Here is an 18,546-nt window from a genome sequence, read left to right as displayed (position 1 = left end):
GGCACTGTCTCTTACCGCCGCAAATAGCTTATCAATAAAAGCGTACTGCACATGTCACCGAAATCTGGACCTCGGACTGCGCGGCAATTTCGCATGGACTTAAACTGGTGGTGATATCAACAATTACCCGTATATGAATGGGGGATGTCTTGTCTTTCGGACGTTGCCCTCCGCGCCGGCGGGCTTCTTCGTCGCAGTTCTGGGGACGGTGTTCACGCGACTACACCGTAGGACTACCCAAGTGAGTATAGACGCTTAGCGTGATCTCTGTGCCTCCGCTATGCCGAAGCGACGAATCTGCATTGAACCCTATGCCGTGCTTCCGCGACCGAGTATATCAATGAACATCGGACAGTGCGATTCGTGAATGCTTTATCTGGTTGTCTTGTGTAATTAGTGTTTTTTCGAGGCGACGTCTGCTCATGTTACTTACAGCCTTGAGGCCAGCCACATGTTACTACGGACTGCCTGTTGCTGCTGTCACTATTACCAGCTGAGCGAGCATACGACCACCGCGCGCTCGCCCGGAATCGCCCGCTGATGTCGAATGCCGGACATTTGCCACTGCGGACATTTGCCACACTTGCCCCTTCGCAAGGTAGCGATCCCTCAGGTAAGGGACGCCCTTCCTCGTACTTCTTCTGTCCGCTTTCAAACCGCCGTCTCCACATCTTACTCGATACAACCACTACGTAAGGGGCCTTATTCTTCGACATCCTGGCGAAATAAAGAGCTTCTTTTCCGAAATGGAAATATTTATATCTTTTGGGAAACGAAAGCAATTCCGATCATTATGTCAGTATGTAATTAGTTCTGCCAAGTATAAATATAGATCCCTCTGTCTGTAGCTTCCTTTCACGCTTACTGATTGCGATAGATACAGTCCATCGCCATCGGAGCAACAAGAAAGGAACGCTGTAAACAGAATGCGAATGTACGCTAATCATTTCTTTTTGATCGCTGCATTTGTGCGTACTTTAATTACTACAACTGCATGCCCAAAAGACAATAAGGAAAGAAGAAATGGGTACGTGAATGTTTGAAAAGAAGAACGACATACTCCGTATTAATTTACTCTCTAAAATCCGGTATCCCTTGCGGCGAAACATTAGTTAATAAAGTGTAGCGGGGCAATGTTCAAAAGATGACTGAAAGTACGTTCATGAACAGAGATAAGAACATCTATGATTGACATGTCATCTAAAGTCGACGTACAGTTTTAAAATGTTATAAATAAGGAAATGAAGTAATACAGAATGCTTTGTTTGTACCGTACGTTGTTGTTCTACATTGTTTAGCTCTGGTATTTACAGGGTCACAGTGAAAGCATCCTACGTTTTGGAAGGAAAAGCTGTAATTGTAATGATCTCCATTACAACAGAAACAAGAAGCACAACTTAAGGAAAAATAATGTAATGTGTGTTGCAGCTCACAAGCGACATTGAAACAGGCAGTTCCTGTTACTTGGTATGGACAGAGGTTATATTCGACAACAGGAATAAATTAATAACTGGCTCCTTTTACCAACCCCCGGTCTCAGATGAAACAGTTGCTGAACATTTCAAAGAAAACTCGAGTCTCATCGCAAATAGGTACACTACTCATACAATTATAGTTGGCAGTGACTTCAATCTACCTGCCGTATGTTGACAAAAATACATTTTCAGACCCTACTGTAGATAGAAAACAACTTCCATAATTAATCTTTTTATAAAATTATTTTGGACAATTAGTTCACGAGGCCATTCAAATTGTAAATGGTTACGGAAACACACTTGACCTCTTAGCCACAAATAATCCTGAGCATGACGACGGGTACAGGAATTAGTGAACACACAGTCGTTGCGAGGCTCAATTCCGTAACAAAGAAATTCGCCAAAACTAAAAGCGAAATATACATATTTATAAAAGCAACTAAAAATCCGGTTGACGTCTTTCTAAGAGACAGTCTCCAATCCTTCCAAACTATGTAAGTGAAGACCGTATGTGGCTTAAGTTCAAAGAAATAGTATCAACAGCACTCGAGAGATTCATACCAAATAAATTAATATCAGACGGAACTGATCCCCCATGATACACAAAACACGACAGAAAGCTGCTGCAGGAGCACCGAAAAAGGCACGTATAATTTAGTCGAGCGCAAAATCTTCAAGATAGGCGAAGTTTTACTGAGGCTCGAAATTTGCTACGGATTTCAATGCGAGATGCATTTAATAGTTTCCACAACGAAACTCTCTCTAGAAATGTGGCGAAAAATCCATAGAGATTCTGGTCCTATGTTAAGAAAACCAGCGGAAAGGCTCAGTAAATACCTTTACTGCGGGTCGGGCGGCGAGTGAGGAGGAGGAAGAGGAGCAGGAGGAGGGGTAGACAAGGGACCCAACCGTTCGTGGCAAATGTCCGGCGTGGCAAACGTCCGCACACCCTGATGTCACGCACCAGACCTGCTCATTGCCAGCCCGTTAGCTGCGTCACGTATCCGTCAGCGCACGTACCTACCGATAGGCAAAATTCTGGCAATGTGTGGAGCGCATGGGCGCGGGTCAGCAAAAGCCAACGGAAGTGCAAACTGAGCCTCCGTACAGTGCAGACGCGTTTTCCCATAGTCTGTAACTGCAATCCGAGAACCACGTGGATCGAGTTTAACGCGTGCTCTCCATCGCTGCGTGCGGAAGTTTGTTTGGCGTTCTCCATTCGTTTTCCTCGCTTCGTTGTGTCCGCGAAATACGTGGCGCCCGGCCATCGAGAGGAAGTTCGCTTCGTTCCGGACACGCGTCCATTGTTCCACGCTCAAGCGATCGGACGACCCGCTTGTCACCGAGGAGAGTAAACCTTCCGGAATCAGTGACCGAGTGGAACTGTTACGCAAACAGCATTATCGCGATTGCTGTTTATTAAACGTGAAAATCGGATTTCACTTGTACATTTACTCATTTGAGCAGAATAAACACATTTAGAGCAAACGTGTGCTTTATCAGTTTCCGTCACCACACAGTCATAATAACCTGCATCCTGAACGTTGAGCGTGGGTGTGACAGTAAAGTCCGCTCACTGCACGACTGACATGTATCGTCGCAAACCAGATGTTCCCGCTTCGATCTATCAAAATGGATGAAAATTTAAAAACTTTGTTGGGTCAGCTGTTAGCTGGGCGATAGGAAGTTAAAGACGGACAGGAGGAAGATAGAGAGGAAGCAAAGTAGGATCATGAGGAAGCCATAAAGGATAGAGAAGATTTAATAATGGATATAAGAAAAAAACTTAGAGACTGTCAGGGAGATTTAAAGAATGGATTTAAAGATGGTGAAGAAGATTGAAACAAGACGATAACGGTACTGAATCGTAAGTATGAAGAACTTAGGAATAAGATAATTGCAGTAGAAGGGTAACTAAGTGGACTATCGACACTTCCTGCTGAATTTGAAAAAGGTGGAGAGCCCCAAGAAACGTTGATAAATTTATTGCTACAAGACGTCAGGCACCAAAGTGGTGTGGATTAATGACCACATTAAAAAATAAATTGAGGGTCTTAGTAAAAGGTACACTATAAATTCGATGAAACTCAGAAATAGGTTGCAGAGTAGTTGAAACAGGATGATTTACATGCAACAGAAGTTAGTTTCTCAGACAGAAGAGACAGGAGTTACTGTAAGCTATGACCACGTTATGGAGACACGATAACTCCAACTCCACGTAGCAAAAATAAGGGCAGTTCACATGACAGCAGTGGACATAATTCATCGTTCCATAGGTCATTAAACTCCAATCCAAACCACGAGCAGAGGTGCCAGTCTGATAGTGGTAGATGGGACCTAGTGCAAGAACTAAAGGTAGGAACGAAAAATAGTCGTAAACATTTTCCTCATTTCAAACCAATGGGGTCTGTGCAACATGTTACCTTCTTAAAATCGTTTCACAGAGCACTACCTTTATCTCGGAATGATTCTAGGAGCATAATGTTTATTATTATTCACTTGAAAGAAATGGGTGATGTTAAATTTGAGTAGTTTCTCCACTGCTGAGGATTTTACTCGTACTTTTAAAGCTATACATTGGTCTGAAAATGCACAGAGAAAACAGGCTTGAGCTTTCTGGTCCTCAGAAATACCGGGTGATCAAAAAGTCACCATAAATTTGAAAACTGAATAAATCACGCAATAATGTAGATAGAGAGGTACAAATTGACACACATGCTAGAAATGACATTGGGTTTTATTAGAACCAAAAAAATACAAAAGTTCAAAAAACGTCCGACAGATGGCACTTCATCTGATCAGAATAGCAACAATTACCATAACAAAGTAAGACAAAGCAAAGATGATGTTCTTTACAGGAAATGCTCAATATGTCCACCAGCATTCCTCAACAATAGCTGTAGTCGAGGAATAATGTTGTGAACAGCACTGTAAAGCATGTCCAGAGTTATGATGAGGCATTGGCGTCGGATGTTGTCTTTCAGCATCCCTAGAGATGTCAGTCAATCACGATACACTTGCAACTTCAGGTAACCCTAAAGCCAATAATCGCACGGATTGAGGTCTGGGGACCTGGTAGGCCAAGCATGACGAAAGTGGCGGCTGAGCACACGATCGTCACCAAACGACGCGCGCAAGAGATCTTTAACGCGTATAGCAATATGGGGTGCAGCGCCATCCTGCATTAACATCGTACGTTCCAGCAGGCGTTTATCAGCCAGGCTGGGGATGATGCGATTCTGTAACAGATCGGCGTACCTCTCACCCGTCACGGTAGCAGTTACAAAACCAGAATCACGCATTGTCTCTAAGACAAAAGGCCCGATAACGGTAGATATGGTAAATCCAACCCTTACCGTGACTTTCTCGTCGTGCAATGGAGTTTCCACGACAGTTCTAGGATTTTTGGTAGCCCAAATTCTGCAGTTGTGGGCGTTGACAGACACTCGGAGCGTGAAATGAGCTTCGTCGGCCCACAACACGTTACTCAACCAATCGTCATCTTCCGCCATCTTTTGAAACACCCACACCGCAAATGCCCTCCGCTTCACTAAATCGCCAGGTAACAGTTCATGATGCAGATGGATTTTGTACGGATAGCATCGGAGGGTACGCCTCATTGCCAACCAAACAGTATTGTATGGAATACCGGTGCGACGTGTGACTGCACGAGCGCTGACTTCCCCGTGCATAGACGAACCCGCTACAATCTCCGTTTCTTCCTGAACTGTCTCAGCAGTATTACGCATTGGGCTCGGTCGGCCACTACGGGGTCTATCGTCTAAACAACCCGTGGCTTCGAACTTCGAAATCATTCTCGCCACAGCTGCATTTGTCAACGGACCTTTACCCGTTCGAATCCCCTTCCTATGGCGATAGGATCGTAACGCTGAACTAGCACATTCCCCATTCTGATAATACAGCTTCACTAAAAGCGCCTTTTCACGTAACGTCAACATGCTGCGATTGCTGGTGCATCTGATTCTCTCTCCCATTACAGCTCCTTTTATACACGATTGTCATGCGCAGTCACTGACGTTTTGCTGTCCATCGCCATTTGTCGATCATTTTGTGAACTTTGGTTTTTTTTTTGTTCTAAAAAAACCCCATGTCATTCCAAGCATGTTTGTCAATTTTTACCTCTCTATCTACATTATTCTGTGGTTTATTAAGTTTTTAAATTTATACTGACTTTTTGATCACCCGGTACAATGAAAGTTGGAGTGGGTACAGGAACTTACAAACGCATTTGAATTGCACCTCAATCAAGCTATACACTTATATGAACCAGAAAATTACTTACACTTAATAGAACTACTTATAAACAACTTGCCGAATATACACTCCTGGAAATGGAAAAAAGAACACATTGACACCGGTGTGTCAGACCCACCATACTTGCTCCGGACACTGCGAGAGGGCTGTACAAGCAATGATCACACGCACGGCACAGCGGACACACCAGGAACCGTGGTGTTGGCCGTCGACTGGCGCTAGCTGCGCAGCATTTGTGCACCGCCGCCGTCAGTGTCAGCCAGTTTGCCGTGGCATACGGAGCTCCATCGCAGTCTTTAACACTGGTAGCATGCCGCGACAGCGTGGACGTGAACCGTATGTGCAGTTGACGGACTTTGAGCGAGGGCGTATAGTGGGCATGTGGGAGGCCGGGTGGACGTACCGCCGAATTGCTCAACACGTGGGGCGTGAGGTCTCCACAGTACATCGATGTTGTCGCTAATGGTCGGCGGAAGGTGCACGTGCCCGTCGACCTGGGACCGGACCGCAGCGACGCACGGATGCACGCCAAGACCGTAGGATCCTACGCAGTGCCGTAGGGGACCGCACCGCCACTTCCCAGCAAATTAGGGACACTGTTGCTCCTGGGGTATCGGCGAGGACCATTCGCAACCGTCTCCATGAAGCTGGGCTACGGTCCCGCACACCGTTAGGCCGTCTTCCGCTCACGCCCCAACATCGTGCAGCCCGCCTCCAGTAGTGTCGCGACAGGTGTGAATGGAGGGACGAATGGAGACGTGTCGTCTTCAGCGATGAGAGTCGCTTCTGCCTTGGTGCCAATGATGGTCGTATGCGTGTTTGGCGCCGTGCAGGTGAGCGCCACAATCAGGACTGCATACGACCGAGGCACACAGGGCCAACACCCGGCATCATGGTGTGGGGAGCGATCTCCTACACTGGCCGTACACCACTGGTGATCGTCGAGGGGACACTGAATAGTGCACGGTACATCCAAACCGTCATCGAACCCATCGTTCTACCATTCCTAGACCGGCAAGGGAACTTGCTGTTCCAACAGGACAATGCACGTCCGCATGTATCCCGTGCCACCCAACGTGCTCTAGAAGGTGTAAGTCAACTACCCTGGCCAGCAAGATCTCCGGATCTGTCCCCCATTGAGCATGTTTGGGACTGGATGAAGCGTCGTCTCACGCGGTCTGCACGTCCAGCGCGAACGCTGGTCCAACTGAGGCGCCAGGTGGAAATGGCATGGCAAGCCGTTCCACAGGACTACATCCAGCATCTATACGATCGTCTCCATGGGAGAATAGCAGCCTGCATTGCTGTGAAAGGTGGATATACACTGTACTAGTGCTGACATTGTGCATGCTCTGTTGCCTGTGTCTATGTGCCTGTGGTTCTGTCAGTGTGATCATGTGATGTATCTGACCCCAGGAATGTGTCAGTAAAGTTTCCCCTTCCTGGGACAATGAATTCACGGTGTTCTTATTTCAATTTCCAGGAGTGTATTAACGGGAACATTAGTTGGTGAGAGGCGGACACAACCCCAACCTCTGTTAGAATTCTCAGATCAGTTATATTCCCTTAACAGAGACAAAGATAAAACAGAAACAAGAACGCCTAAGTGGGAGGAAGTACGAGTAAATGACAACAGATGGTCGACTAATGGAAAGGGAAGAATCCGAATGTAAAGCAGAAGTAACCAATGCGAGCACGGGAGTTACAGTATCTACAGTTATTTTTGATCAGAGAATAAGGTAGAACGATCCATGATGTATGCCATATGCAAAAACGTAATCTCAGCGATGGGCAATATAACAATAATCACAACCATGACAATAATAATAATAATAATAATAATAGTAATATGGGTTACACTAACGATTATCGGAGAGAGGGTAGAAATGATGGTGGTCAGGCTCAAGCTAGTAATGCTACGTCTAGTCAAGCTCACGACATAGTTGCAATACAGGACATAATGGACACTGACCAGGCTGTCTGAATGGTGGGTCCTTCACAAACTCATGATTGATTCAGAATCGCCTTTTTGAGTTATCAAGGTCAACAGCCTTTGAATTAAGAACATGGCTGAAATACGAGGGTTATTCGGAAAGTAAGGTACAATCGGTCGCGAAATGGAAACCACAGTGAAAATCCGATGAAGTTATTCACAGGTGTGTTGGGCTCTGTCTCTAGTACGCCCATCGATCGCATTACGTCGTTCTTTTTAGTTCTGAGCACACAGGGAGCACATAAATATACCTAGAATAATAGTGTCTCCCGAGAAATACGAGGGCATGGTGAGAAATTTTGCCTGAAGCTATGCAGCCAACATTACATAACTGTCGTGCGAATTCATCTTCAAGACAATTCTCAGCCGCATTCTGCAGAGACAATGAAGATGCTCCTGCATCGTTTTCAGTTGTAAATGTCTGATTACCCGCAATACAGCCCTTAATTATCTCCCTCTGAGCTTCATCCCTGCTTACATAAACCGCCGGCTATGAAAACAACATTTTGGCACAGACAACGAGCTGTAGGCCAGCGTAGAGAATTGGCGGCTGCCTTCAATAACGAAGGTATTGGAAAAAGTCGGATCGCCGTCTATGGAGATAAGTAGCAAACAGTTTTGATTTTCGCTGTGGTTTCCATTTCCTTTCTTTCCGAATAGCGCTCGTACATCTACTCTTGTTGAAAATTATTCGCTGACTACTAACTTCATGAAATTGGCTGCAATGGCATAGATGTATTACCTAGTGGTCACATATGAAAAGTTGTGCTGGACTGGGCCTCGAAACCGGCCTTCCCACTTATCAGGAGCGCTGGCCTTAAGCATTTCACCTATTTGTGCCCGACCTAAACCTCCATATACCTTATATCGTAGTCTTGTGTATGTCTCTCTTTAAGTTTGATCCAAAGTAGAGCGGCTTCGTCACAGGGTTATTTGGTAAGCGAGATAGCGTTACGGAGACGTTTAGTAAACTCAAGTGGCAGACTCTGCAGGAGAGGCGCTCTGATCGCGGTGTAGCTTGCTGTCCAGGTTTCGAGAGGGTGCGTTTCTGGATGAGGTATCGAATATATTGCTTCCCCCTACTTATACCTCCCGAGGAGATCACAAATGTAAAATTAGAGAGATTCGAGCGCTCACGGTGGCTTTCCGGCAGTCGTTCTTCCCGCGAACCATACGCGATTGGAACAGGAAAGGGAGATAATGACAGTGGGACGTAAAGTGCCCTCCGCCACCCACCGTTGGGTGGCTTGCGGAGTATAAATGTAGATGTAGATGTAGAACATTACTTGATTTCCGCTCAGGGAAAATGATACAACCACAAGGAATGGAGACTATTTTGTTTTCGTCGTATACTCTGTCTTGGCTTATGATACACTGATAAACTTAAGCACTGTGACCACTCTCCACCGCGACGTTGGAAGCCATCTGGTGGCATTGCGGGCACATGACGCGGTAACAAATGTACGTAAGCGGAGCTGACACGGACGGGGGAATCACAATAGCGAAGATGTGGGCTGCAAATGGGGAAATCCATTGACATAAGCGACATTGACAAAGTGCTGATTGAGCACTTGTCCGCGAAAGACAAAGATCCCGAGTTCGAGTCTCGGTCCCGCATCAGTTTTAATCTGCCAGGAAGTTTCATATTAGTGCACACTCCGCTACAGAGTGAAAATCTCATTCTGGAAAGTGCCGATTCTTATTACGCAGAGCCTGTGAACGAGTATCTCGATAACGGTGAAGCTGGTCGAATGTTCACGTGCTACTGTCGTAAGCATCTACGGAAAAAGGTAGAACGACAGTGAAACACAACCAGCTCTTTACTCACAAGGGATTTCAGATTGATTCCGTATTTCTAGATTTCCAGAAGGCTTTTGACACAGTACCACAAACGCGGCTTATAATCAAATTTCGTGCTTATTGAATATCGTCTCAGTTATGTGACTGGATTCGTGATTTCCTGTCAGAGATTTCACAGTTCTTAGTAACTGGCGGAAAGTCATCGAGTAAAACAGAAGCGATTTCTGGCGTTTCCTAAGGCAGTGTTATAGGCCCTCTGCTGTTACTTATCTATATAAACGATATAGAAGACAATCTGACCAGCCGTCTTAGGTTGTTTGCAGATTATGTTATCGTTTATCATTTAGTTAAGTCATCAGAAGATCAAAATACATCGCAAAACGATTTAGAAAAGATATCTGTATGGCAATTGACCCTAAATAACGAAAAGTGTGAGGTCATCGACGTGAGCGCTAAAAGGAATCCGCTAAATTTCGTTTACGCGATATATCAGTCAAATCTAAAGGCCGTAAATTCAACTAAATACCTAGGAATTACAATTACGAACAACTTAAATTGGAAGGAACACGTACAAAATGTTGTGGGGAAGGCGTTTTTCCTTGCGGCAGAATCTTCTCACGAACTTTTAATTACCAATTTTCTCCTCCGAATGCGAAAATATTTTGTTGACGCCGACCTACATAGGGATAAACGATCAACATAATAAAATGAAGGAAATCAGAGCTTGCACGGATATATAAAGGTGTTCGTTTTTTCCGCGTGCTGTATGAGATTTCAATTAAGAGAATTATTGTGAAGGTAGTTCGGTGAACCGTCTGCCAAGCATTTAAATGTGATTTGCAGAGTATCCATGTAGATGTAGAAACCACCACCAGGAGCTAAATGGTAGGACGTCCGCCACTCTTCACAGAACGTGGGGTTCGGAGACTTGTCTACTCTGTAAAGTAGGAGAGATGAAGATCTGTGGCATCTGTGTCAAAAGAGCATAATGCTGGTGCACGCACAAGTGTTTCGGAGCACACCGTTCATCGTACATCGAGGTGGCTCGAAAAGTGCAGTGCGCCACGGACGCAGGCTGGTGGGAACAGTATTATGCTTTGGGAGACATTCTCCCGCGCTTGCATGGGATCTGTGATGGTAATCGAAGACACAATGACAACTGCAAACTATCTGCATCCCTACATGCTTGATGTCTTCCCCGACGGCGATGTCATCTTTCAGCTGTGTCATTGTCCGTGAGTCAGAGCCAGAACCGTGATATGTGATTTGAGGAGCATTATAGTGAACTCACGTTGAAGTTCTTGGTGATCAAATTCGCCTGATGTAAGTCCTATGAAACCCTTCTGGGTCACTATCGGGCGCCATCAACGCATACGCTGAACAGCAGCCGGTTATTAACGCGAATTATATGACCTGTGCGTAGATATGTAATGTCACATACCTCCACAAAACTACCAACAGACTGTCGAATCCCTTATACGTAGAATCAGTGCTGTATTTCGTTCCAAAGACGGACAATAAAGCTATTAAGAAGGTGGTCATAATGTTTTGGCTCATCAGTGTACAAATGATTTGATGATCAGCAGCTGTACGAAATATTATTCCAAATTATTCGCTGAATTCGAATTTCATGACATCAGTGGCAATGGGTAGGCATGTATTACCCAATTGTGACATAAAAAAATTGCTTATTGCGAGCAGTCGCCTTAACCATTTCTGTGATCCTTGAACGCTCTGTAGCCCGATCCAGACCTCCGTATGTCATTGTCCACTTCCTTATATCTTAGTCCTACGCTCGTCTGCCTTTAAGCTCACTGCTGCTGATCGTCAATTTATGCTTAAGTATCATAAGCCGGGATGGGGAATTAGACGAAAAAAATGGTCTCTATTCCTTGTGATAGTGGATTGAAGTAGTTTTGTGGATTAAAGGAAGACGTACATAAAATTACGACATAAGGAAGTGGACAGTAACGTATGGAGGTTAAGAGGGAGCTGGGGATAGTGCACAGATAGCCGAAATGGTTAAGGCGAGTGCTCGTCATAAGTGAAAAATACAGGCTCGGGTCCCAGTAGGGCACAAATTTTCATATGTCACAACTGGGTAAAACTTGTATGCTGATTGCAGCTGATGTCATAAAATTTGCATTTTCGAATAATTTGGAATATTATTTCATACAGCTTCTGATTGTCACATAATATGTAAATATCCACACCTATAGTACAAAGATGAGATTAGATTAGATTTAGTTTTCGTTCCATAGACCCAAAAAATGAGGAGATTCTCGTGGGTGTGGAACATGTCAAAAAGTATAACATAAAAAAACATAAAACATTTGAATATAATACTTACTACCCTGATCATTTGTCAGGAGACTGTCAAAATATATGAGTACATTACAGTAAACTGGAACAGCTAATATTTACAGAATTAATATGCTGTCAGAATGAACGATTTTGTGCACTATTAATAAATTTATCATACTCGAAATAGCTAATCTTGACTGTTGTGACAAAGAGCTGTCAAAACTGAAATCTAACAGGCATATTCACTTAATCTGGCCTGACAGTCTCTGTTATCTATAGAGTAGAAGGAGTTGCTTATCAAAAAGTCTTTCAAACTTTGTTTAAACTGTGCTTTATTGGAAACAAAGTTTATAATGGTTGCTGGCAATTTATTGAAAACGTGTGTTCCTGAATATTGGACCCCTTTTTGGACCAAGGTAAGTGATTTAGGTCCTTATGTCGATTGTTCTTATTCCTTGTATTGATACTATGTATTGAGCTATTGGTTGGAAATAGAAATATATAACTTGCAACAAATTTCACTAAGGAATAAATATACTGAGAAGCAGTGGTTAGAATACAAAGTTCCTTGAACAGGTTTCTACATGATGTTCTTGAATTTACACGACAAACAATTCTTATTACATGATTTTGCACACTAAAAACTATTGCTCATTTTGATGAGTTACCCCAGAATATGATCCCGTATGACATTATAGAATGAAAGTAAGCAAATTATGCAAGTTCTTTTATATTTATAGCTCCTACATCTGACATCATCCTCACTGCAAATACAGACTTGTTTAGGCGCTTAAGCAATTCTGTGGTATGCCCTTCCCAACTGAATTTATTATCGAGTTGTAATCCCAGAAATTTAACACTGTCAACCTCTTCGATCTCTTTGATCATATCTTATACACATACTGGAAACAAATCTCTTACAGGTTCTGAACTGCATATAGTGGGTCTTTTCAGGGTTTAATGAGAGTATATTAGCTTTAAACCATTTATTAATGTTACTGAAAATTTGATTAGCAGCTATTTCTAAATCTGTACTTGACTTGCTACTTATTGTAATGTTTGTAACATCTGCAAACAAAACAAACTGGCAATGTAACAGACGAGAGGTCATTAATGTACACAAGAAAAAGCAACGGACCCAAGATGGAACCCTAAGGAACACCACATGTAATTAATTCATAATCACATGAAGACTGACTGCTTACTGCACAGGTATTTCGCAATGACACCCTTTTTTCCTGTTACGTAAGGCTCAAACCATTTCGTAGTACTGCCAGTGACACTGTAATACTCTAATTTACTTAAGGGAGTGGCGTTGTTCACAGAGTCAAAGGCTTTTGACAGGTCACAGAAAATGCCAGTAGCCTCTAATTTATTATATAATGAATTAAGTACATACTCACTGTAAGTGTAAATAGCTTTCTCTATATCAGAACTCATAAGAAATCCAAACTGTGGCTCAGACAATATATTATTTGCAGACAAATCCTTAAGGAGATGCTTAAACACTACCTTTTCATATATTTTTGAGAAATCCGGCAGAAGTGAAACTGATCGATAGTTTGATGGTATCTCTTTATCCCCCTTCTTCTAAAGAGGCTTAACTTCAGCATATTTTAGCCAGTCTGGAAATGTTCCGCTGATAAGAGATTCATTACACAAATAACTTAAGACAGAACTCAACTCATATGAGCACTCTTTGATTAACTTCATTGGTATGTTATCATACCGACTAGAATACTTAGATTTTAAGGATTTTATGATGGATGCAACTTCTTTGGGAGACGAGAGTGTCATTTCCATTCTACTGAAGATTATTGAGGGATCAGCATACAGATTTTATATTACACACCGGTAGCTAAGTCAGTTTGTTACCTAAAGAAATTTGGGAGAGGAACAGAAGTAGATGGCAGCGTCCACAATTCCTTGTAACAAGTGAACAAGTTGTACATTTCACTGGAACCAAAGGTAAGCAGGTGGAAGTGAAGGTTCCTTTAATATTCAGAGTTTCGGGAATGAAACTACAGCAGTCTACGCTGTTATTAAATTGCTTATTCTATCAGGGATGGATTGGTTGGTTACCTATGGAGTGTTATTAAATTTACCACATGAGAGAATCCATATAATTGTTCATAACAGACAATTTTGGGTAAAATTAAGTAAAAGTAGTGCCAATGGACGTCAGAAATAAACTATTAATAGTTGGAATATCAAAATAGATAATGTCAAGAAGTAAAGAAGAAGGAGATTCAAACGAAAAGAATAAAGGTAATACAAAAACAGGTTGGGAAAAGATGGTTACGAAGAAGTATGCCGAATCTTCAATTTTAATACCATAAGAGAATAATCAATTAGAAACAGTGCTGTTAAGGAATGAGCTACTTTTAGTGAGAGACCAGGAGTAACAATAGGATATGAATATAAACTAAAGATAAAAGATCATATACCACTTTTTAAGTTACCATATCCCGTTGCTTTAATTATACATGAGACAGTAAGGAGTGAAATAAACCGAAGGGCTTGTTGGGGCATTATTGAGCAGTCTGTCAGCCCTTATAACAATCAACTAGTTGCTGCGAAAAAGCCAAATTGGTATATTGGATTGTCACTGAACGCTACGACGGCTAATAAGACAACTGAAATTGAGCGAGATCAGTCAGATCATTTGGAAGAGATGTTAGTGCGATTCCATAATGTTAAGTTTTTGAGTCATATTTATCTGTCTGCCAAATAGTGGCTGGCCCCCCTCGCTAAGGAGTTTATAAAGTATACTGCTTTTCCTTTTGATGGGCGATACATTACTTCAGCATTTTACCATTTGGTTTAAACATTTCAGTTGCTGAGTTCATACCAGCTGTAGATCTAGCTTTTGCAGAATATTTAGGGGAAAAGTATTGTTATGCGTGGATGATGTCTACACCTACATATACATGGATACTCTGCAAATCACATTTAAGTGCCTGGCAGAAGGTTCATCGAACCACCTTCGCAATTCTCTTTTATTCCAATCTCGTTTAGCACATGGAAAGAACGAACAACTATATCTTTCCGTACGAGCTCTGATTTCCCTTATTTTATTATGGTGATCTGTTCTCACTGTGTAGGTCGGCGTCAATAAAATATTTTCTCATCAAATGATCCAAATGGCTCTAATCACTATGGGACTTAACATCTGAGGGCATCAGTCTGCTAGACTTAGAACTACTTAAACCTAACTAATCTAAGGACGTCACACACATCCAGGCCCGAGGCAGGATTCGAACCTGCGACCGTAACAGCACCGCAGTTCCAGACTGAAGCACCTAGAACCGCTCGGATTTTCGCATCCGAAGGATAAGTTGGTGACTGGAATTTTGTGAGAAGATTATGCCGCAACGAGAAAAGCCTTTGCTTTAATGATGTCCACCCAAAACCCTTCATCATTTCAGTGACACTTCCTCCCATATTTCGCGGTAATACAAAACGTGCTGCCTTTCTTTGAACTTTAGCCGGCCGGAGTGGCCAAGCGGTTCTAGGCGCTTCAGTCTGGAACCGCGCGACCGCTGCGGTCACAGGTTCGAATCCTGCCTCGGGCGTGGATGTGTGTGATGTCCTTAGGTTAGTTAGGTTTAAGTAGTTCTAAGTTCTAGGGGACTGATGACCTCAGATGTTAAGTCCCATAGTGCTCAGAGTCATTTTTTTCTTTGAACTTTTTCCATGTACTGTCTCAATCCTACCTGGTAAGGAACCCACAGCACACAGCAGTATTCTAAAACAGGATGGACAAGCTTAGCGTAGGCAGTCTCCTTAGATCTGTTACATTTCCTAAGCATCCTGCCAATAAAACGCAGTCTTTGGTTAGCCATCTGTTAATGGTATCTACAACTTGGGGTAGGCACGTTGCATTAATAGAAGAAACTTTACATAGGTTAACTGCTAAAGTAGTAACCATTCAGTTTAGAAAAGTTTATTTTTTGATAGTGAGATAAACCAAGCCATCATGATATTCGCCCAGATACAAATAAGATAGAGGCTATAAAAAGCTATCCTTCACCTAGGAACAAGAAACAGCTGAAGTCATTCCTTGGTTTAATCGGATTTTATCGTAGATGTATTCCTATTCACATAATGAACTGCATAAACCTAAATTAACTATTAAAATTGAAGGTCTCTAGGTTGAGGAGTGACAACTGTCATGAGGAATGGTAAGTGACTAAGAGTGAGCTGTGTAATTGGCAAATACAAAGACATCCATGTTTAAGTACAGAATTTTGTGTGGCAGTAAATGCTTTGGGGCATGGAACTGGATGTCAAGTATTCCAAAAATATAATTAAAGTTGTGCGGAACATCATGTACCCCTTGAAATTGCTGGCTGGATGCTAACAGCATATGAAAGAAATTTTTCTACAGCTTAGAAGGAGACACTGACTGTGGTACAGGTGGTAAAGCAATTAAAGTATTTGTGTTATGGACATAATGTAATGGTCTATTTGGACCATAGAGGCTTGAAGCTTCTAATGACGAATAAGCCATTACACAGTAAGTCGTTATGATGCACCTTACTTTTACATGAATATGCTTTAGAAAGAAGATATATAAAAGGTGAAGAAAACAAGGTACTAGATCCTTTCTCATGTTTATATTGACGTATTGAAGGTGATGTAAATTGTTTGGAAATAGACAAAGAATTTTCAGTGCATGAAGTTAACAGCTTACAGTATGAGAAGGAGTTAAAAGAATTAATGAAAAATATAGGCAAAGAACAATAAAAGCTTTTTGTTAAATAGAATGAGAAGTAGATTATTAGTGATTGAGAATACTAGTGACTGGAAACAACAATGGAAGTGTCACAAAGGGCTATTATTTAATGAGAGTAGTCATGGTCTACCTGAATGGCATGTATATATATCCCAGTTATATGTTTGCAAGGTTATATGGTATATACACAGAATGTACAAACATTTTGAGATCAACAAGTGTCTGACGTGACACTAGTATTACTGTAAAAACATTAGCAATAGTAGATGGCAATCAGCAGCAGGTAGTGGCGCTCAGATATCCAAAACATTTTACTTCACGTCATTGCAAGGAAGCACGAGTAAACAGGTTTTGCTGCAGTCAGTAGGGGGCCAGGGTGTGACTCAGACACTCATATAAGCTACGATCCCCCTTGAAATGTTCTCTGCAGATAGTTTAAAATATGTGAAATACATCTAACCATGGCATAAAAGCCCAGATCATTTTATTAACTGCATACTAATTTTGAAAGTGTGGCCCAGACTAGTGAAGTTGTATCCTGTAAAATCAGCTTCTAGTGAAGCTATGATTAGGATATTAGAAGAGGATTACTTCCCAAAGGTGTGAAAACCAAAACAGTTGATCTCAGATATTGGTATGCAATTTATTGCACAGAATTTTAAAGAACATTTAACAACGCATAGAGTACAACACATTGCTTAATTTCATCCATAAGTAATGAGAAAATTAGGATGTATTGGTCGAACATATTGTGCAGAGAAACATACAAAATGATCTTTGTTTCGAGGGAGAATTTGAGATAATGTTAACAGATCTTCCACGTGGCAGGACAGCAGTAGCATCTTGGGAGATCACAGAACGGAAAATCATAGGAGATAGATAATAAAATAAAATATAATACCTTCGCAGAAGAACTTCTGTGAAGTTTGGAAGGTATGAAATGACGTACTTTCAGACAGGTCGTGAGTTGTGTTTGGGTAACTCAGTCAGTAGAGCACTTGCCCGCGAAAGCCAAAGGTCCCGAGATCGACTCTTGGTCCGGCATAGTTTCAATCTTCCAGGAAACTTCATATCAGCGCACACTGCATTGCAGGGTGAAAATTTCATTCTTGATTGTTGACTATGTAAGAAAAACTAGCAAATATAATAAATTTACTCGAAAAATTTTTTCCTGCGATTTCCTTTCAAAAATTCTCAGAAATGGCAAAAATTTGAAAACTAAAAAAATAAGATTTGAATAGGTATGATGGAAAGCTTTCTTACCCTAGTGTAACTGTTAAATATGTTCCAGGGCCGTTTGGATTACGAATGAAGTTAATCCAGGTAAGTTGAAGTTTGGGTCTGGCATGCTCTACGAGGGTAATCCCAAAAGCAAGGTCTCCTATTTTTTTATGAGTACATAGACCTGTTTATTTCTACAATGGTTTACATCAGTTTACAGCTTAAACATTTTGCTATTTTTCGACATAATCATCATTTCTGTCGAAGAATTTCTGTAGACGCTGTGGCAGTTTTTGATGGCCATGTCATAGCTGCTCGTCGCCATGCTGTTCAGAAATAGGTTCGTAACTTTCTGAATAGCACTTTCCCATAAATTTGTACCTATGTTATAGGCCAATTTGAATATTTAATTTCTCATGAAGGCGCTCATTGAAGTGTTGAAATCTGACCAAGACTAAAATTTGTGACCGAGGGCTTTTTTAGTTTATCTTTAGTTCCTGTCAATCACAACTAGTTTCTTACTCACACAGAGTGTTAAGTGCTATCGACAAAGGATTTCAGATTGATTCAGTATTTATAGATTTCCAGAAGGCTTTTGACACTGTGCCTCATAAACGGCTTGTAATCAAATGGCGCATTTATGGAATATCGCCTGAGTTACGTGACTGGATTAATGAGTTCCTGTACAAGAAGTCACAGTTCGTAATAACTAATGGAAAGTCGTCCAGTGAAACAGAAGT

The sequence above is a fragment of the Schistocerca cancellata genome, chromosome 4, assembly GCF_023864275.1.
Source record: "Schistocerca cancellata isolate TAMUIC-IGC-003103 chromosome 4, iqSchCanc2.1, whole genome shotgun sequence".
In the NCBI taxonomy this organism is placed as follows: domain Eukaryota; kingdom Metazoa; phylum Arthropoda; class Insecta; order Orthoptera; family Acrididae; genus Schistocerca; species Schistocerca cancellata.
This window is presented reverse-complemented; position numbering follows the sequence as displayed.